The sequence below is a fragment of the Neofelis nebulosa genome, chromosome 7 (genome assembly GCF_028018385.1).
Source record: "Neofelis nebulosa isolate mNeoNeb1 chromosome 7, mNeoNeb1.pri, whole genome shotgun sequence".
Classification (NCBI taxonomy): Eukaryota; Metazoa; Chordata; class Mammalia; order Carnivora; family Felidae; genus Neofelis; species Neofelis nebulosa.
Genome location: NC_080788.1, coordinates 104359103 through 104364783, shown reverse-complemented (window position 1 = coordinate 104364783; position 5681 = coordinate 104359103). Strand labels below are relative to the sequence as shown.

Sequence of the window (5681 nt, the reverse complement as noted above, 5' to 3'; positions counted from 1 at the left end):
TCAGGCTGATGGGACAATCTGGCTGTGCCATCTGCCAACCCACCGAAAGCCACGGTGGGTTTGACCGACCTAGCTGCCAGGGCAGACCCGCCCATCCCCTCCCTGCTTGCCATTCCATTTACATCTCTCCTAAACTACTCTCCTAAAGAGGATGGCCCACTCACTGCATCCCACAGGGAGTTGATGCTATTTCTTGGGCTACTAAAGGCCATATGTTTACTACACAAATAAATAATGTAAGGCTTTCTCTTGATTTCTCTCCCTGTGATGTCTACCTCTTTTAAGTTAGAATGAAAACATTTAGTGAAGAAGTTTGCTTGTCTTAACCATACTCTGAATGAAGCCAATCAAAAACCTTCCAGTACTTCCAGAAGAAAGAGTCTAATTTTTGATCACTCTATATTCTACCTTACATGTTTATGTTTGCAGACTTAAAAGAGTAAAAGGATACTTTAAAATCTTATTTTATTTTAGTCATCCATAGTCTCATTACCCAGAAAACAGCCTTATGACATTTTTTTGTGGATTTCCTTCATCTTTTTTATTTTTAATTTTTTGACAGAGCAGTGATAATATGATTTGTAATCACCCTTTATACAGCTTGTTACCTCCCCCCGTTTTCACCTCATGTTATATTGTGAGTTTTCTCTTGTCAATAAACTTCATAAACATTTTTGTTGTTTTATCATATATGTCAGCTTCTACTAACCATTCCTTTCTCATGGAACATTGGGAAGATTTCTAAATTTTGGTTTTATAAATAAACATATTTGCATTTGCTATTGCTGCATGAGAACAAGTAAAATTATTTACTTGTATTCCTACAATTATTATTGTATTCCTACAAGTAAAATTATTACATCAAAGGGTACAAACACTTTTAAGACCCTTTGATGCATATTTCCAAAGTGTTTTCCAAAACGGTTATGCCTGCCAATTTACACTGTAACTAGCAGTAAATGAGAGAGCTGCCTCAGGGAACTCTCACCAGCTTTTAAAACCCTTGCTAATGTGACAGGTGATCATTTTTTATTTGCATTTCTTTGATTGCTATTGTGAGGTGTACCCACTTTTTATTATCATGGTAAAAAACGCATAACATGAGATCTACCCTCAACAGATTTTTTTTAGAGTACTGTATGGTATTGTTAACTCTAAACACAGTGCTGTCCAGCAGCTCTCCCTAACTTTGTCATCTTGCATGACCGAAACTTTATACTCCTTGAACAGCAATTCCTCATTTCTCTCTCCTCACAGCCCCTGGCAACCACCATTGCACTTTCTACTTCCGTGAGTTCGACAATTTTAGATACCTCGTATAAGTGGAATCATGCATTATTTCTCCTTCTGTGCTGGCTTAGTTTTTAGCAAGCTGTCCTCAAGGTTTACCTATGACGTGGCATAAAACAGGATTTCCTTCTTGTTATGGCTCAGTAATATCCATTTTATGTATACACTACAATTTTTTTTAGAGGTTCATCTGCCAGTGGGCCTACAGGACAGCTACAGGTTGTCCTCACCACTTGGCTATTGTGAATAATGCTGCAATGAACACAAAAGTGGGGATCTCTTTGGGTGCCTGACTTCAGTTATTTCAAGTAAACACCCAGAAGTTGAACTGCTAGATCATATAGTTAGTTTTATTTTTAATTTTTTTTTAGGAAACTCCCTTTAGTTTTCCATAATTGCAGCACCATTTTATATTCCCACGAGCAGGCACAAAGGTTCCAATTTCTCTACATCCCCATCAAAATTTGCTATTTTGGGGGTTGTTTTGTTTTGTTGATCGTGAACATCCTAAAAGGTGTGAGATATCTCATTGTGGTTTTGATTTGCATTTCCCTAATAATTGGTGATGTTGAACATCTTTTCATATATCTGGTGTTTATCTTCTTTGGAGAAATATCTATTCAGTTCTTTTGCCCACTTTTAAGTTGGGTTATTTCTTTTTTTGCTATTGAATGATATGAGTTTCTTATGTTTTTTGGATATTAACTCTTTATCAGACATATGGTTTGCAAATATTTTCTCCCATTCTATAGGTTGCATTTCCACACTGTTGGTTATTTCCTTTGCTGTGGAAAAGCTTTTTAGTTTGATGTTGTCCCATTTGTCTCTTTTTGCTTTTGTTGCTGGTGCTTTTTGGTGTCAAATCCAAGAAATCATTGCCAAGACCAGTATCATAAAACATTTCCCCTTTGTTTTCTGTTAGGAGTTTTACAGTTTCAGATCTTACGTTCAAGTCTTTGATCCATTTCAGCTGATTTTTTTGTATGGTGTAAGATGAGGGTCCAGTTTCATTCTTTTACATGTGGATATCCAGTTTTCCCAGCACATTAATTGAGGGGACTCTCCTTTTCCATTGTGTCTTCTTAGCACCCTTGTTAAAGATTGGTTGACCGTATTTGTGTATGATTGTTTCTGGACTCTGTTCCATTGGTCTGTAAGTCTATCTCTATGCCAGTACCATACCGTTTTGATTACTGTAGCTTTGTAATATGTTTTGAAATCAGGAGGTGTGAGACCTCTTATTTGTTCTTTTTAAGATTGTTTGGGCTATTTGGGGTTCTTTGTGGTTCCATATGAATTTTAAAATTGTTTTTTCTATTCTATTAAAAAGTTGGGGTTTTGACAGATTGCATTAAATCTGTAGGTTGTTTTAGGTAGTATGAACATTTTAACAATATGAAGTCTTCCAATCCACGAACAGGAGATGTCTTCCCATTTATTTGTGTCTTCTCTCATTTCTTTCATAGGTGTTTCGTACTTTTTAGTGTAAAACTCTTGGCTTCTTGGCTTATTCCTAAGTATTTTATTCTTTCTTATGCTACTGTAAATGGCATTGTTTTCTCAGTGTCCTTGTCAGATAGTTCATTGTGGGGGCATCAAAACACATCTAATTTTGGCATATTGATTTTGTGTCCTGCAACTTTACTGAGTTCTTTTATTACCTCTAACGGCTTTTTTCTGGTAGAATTTTTAGGCATGTCTACATATAAGATCATGTCATCTGTGAGCAGAGATAATTTTACTTCTTTTCCGATCTGGATGCCTTTGATTTCTTTGTCTTGCCTAACTGCTCTGGTTATCTTGCCTAACTGAATAGAGGTGGCAAGAATGGACATCCTTGCCCTTTGTTCCTGATCTTAGAGGAAACACTTTCAGTTTCTCACCATTGAGTTTGATGTTAGCTGTAGCCTTTTCATACGTGGTCTTTCTTATGTTGAGAGAACTTCCTTTTATTCCTGGTTTGAGGTTTTTCTTGTTTTGTTTTGTTTCAATCAAGAAACGGTGTTAGATTTTGTCAAATGCTTTTTCTGCCACATACTAAGAGCATCGTGAGATTTTGATCCTTTATTCTGCTAATGTGTCGAACCATCCTCATAGAGCAGGGATAAATCTCACTTGGTCATGGTGTGTGATCCTTTTAATATGCTGTCAAACTTAGTTTGCTAGTATTTTGTTGAGAATTTCTTCATCTATATCCATCAGGGATACTGGCCTGATGTTTTTCTTTTTCTAGCTTTGGTATCAGGATAATACTGGCTTCATAAAATGAGTTTGGAAGTGTTTCCTCTTCTTCAATTTTTTGGAAGAGTTTGAGAAAAATTGATGTTAATTCCTTAAATGTTTAGTGGAATTGCTCTTTCCCATCTTGCAAGATGACAGGTGAAATGCTGAGAAGCTCAATACTGAAGAGAAGAAACCTGGGGCACTTGGGTGGCTCAGTCAGTTAAGTGTCCAACTTCTGCTCAGGTCCTGATCTTGCGGTTCGTGTGTTCAAGCCCCGCATGGGGCTCTGTGCTGACAGCTCAGAGCCTGGAGCCTGCTTTGGATTCTGTGTCTCCCTCTCTCTTTGCCCCTCCCCCACTCACAAAAATAAACATTAAAAAAAAAAAAGTAACCTCAAGACTAAAACACCTAAAAAGGGGAAGCCCCACTGCAGCTGAAATCCTGTCCTAGTCAGAGGAATTGGCAGATATTCCCAATCAGCTACGTATTCCAGAAAGGCCATGTGCAAGAGGAAGTATTCAGCAGCTAAATACAGGGTTGAAAAGAAAAAGAAGGGGAGGGTTCTTGCTACTGTCACAAAACCAGTTGGTGGTGACAGAATGCGTAGGTATAATCCTACTGAAGATGTGCCTCAAAAGCTGTTGAGCCACGGCTAAAAACCTTTCAGTCAGCATGTGAGGAAGCTGCAAGCTAGTATCACCCCTGGGACCATTTTGATCATCCTCATTGGGTGCCACAGGGGCAAGAGGGTGGTTTTCCTGAAGCAGCTGAGCAGTGGCTTGCTATCTGTGACTGGACTGCTAGCCTTCAACTGAGTTCCTCTGTGTAGAACACACTAGAAATTTGTCACCATTGATATCAGCAATGTGAAAAATCCCCAAATATCTCACTGAGGCTTGCTTCAAGAAGAAGCTGTGTACACTCAGACACCAGGAAGGTGAGATCTTCCACACGGAGAAAGAGAAACATGAGATTATAGAGCACTGCAAGGTTGACCAGAAAGCTGTGGACCCACAAAGCTGTTCCTCAACTTCAGGGCTACATCCACTTTGTGTTTTCTCTCACAAATGGAGTGTACCCTCACAAATTGGTGTTCTAGATTTCTTACAAAGAACCTAATTAAATAACTGATAAATGATAGATGATACATAGATAGATAGATAGATAGATGATAGATAGATAGATAGTGGAAGTCACCAGTGAAGCCATCATCCTGGAGTTTTCTTTGCTGGAGGTTTTTGATTGCTAATTAAATCTCTTTACTAGTTATAGGTCTGTTCAGCTTTTCTATTACTTCACAATTCAATCTTGATAAGTTACATGCTTCTAGAAATTCATCTATTTCTTTTAGGTTATCCTGTTGGTTGGTGTAGTTATTCTTTGTACTTTTGTAATCCTTTTTATTTCTGAAGAAGTGGTAATATTTATTTTATTTCTGATTTTATTTACTGGAGTCTTTCTCTTTTATGCGTAGCTAGTCTAGCTAAAGACTTGTCGACTTCATTGATGTTTTCAAAAAAAAAACAACTCTTAGTTTTGTTGATTTTTTCTATTCTCTATTTTGTTTATTTCTGCTCTAATCTCCATTGCCTTCCTCCTGCTAACTTGTGGCTTAGTTTGTTCTTCTTTTTCTAGTTCCTCGGGGGGGGGGGTAGAATTAGGTTGTTTATTTAAGATTCTATGTCTTTTGTAGTATAGGCATTTATCATTATAAAGTTCCCTCTTAGTACTGTTTGCTGCATCCCATAAGTTTGGTATGTGGTACTTTTATTTTCATTTGTCTCAAGATATATTGTAACTTCCTTTTAATTTCTTCTTTGCCCCATTGATTATTCAAGAATATGTTGTTTAATTTCCAAATATTTGTGAATTCTCTAATTTTCTTTGCTATTTCTAGTTTAATTCCATTGTGGTCAGAAAAAAAATATGAATATGATTTCACTCTCCTTAAATTTGTTAACATTTGTTTTGTTATCTAATGTTTGACCTATCCTGGACAATGTCTATTTGTACTTGAGAAAAACGTGTGTTCTGCTGTTGAGTGAAGGTAGTCACTTTCTAAACAGACACATGGTTGGGTCATGTTGAACTTGTGGTCAATACAATTTTAACTTTTTGCCAGGTGAATTGTTTTTAAGCAGGACACATTTCACTAGGAACTGTATAAC

At 37.1% G+C, this 5681-nt stretch overlaps 1 pseudogene; it reads left to right on the top strand.

Annotated features, from left to right (window-relative positions):
* Positions 1 to 3682: 3682 nt before the first annotated feature.
* On the top strand, positions 3683 to 4612 carry LOC131517254 (large ribosomal subunit protein eL6-like; annotated as a pseudogene).
* Positions 4613 to 5681: the final 1069 nt, after the last annotated feature.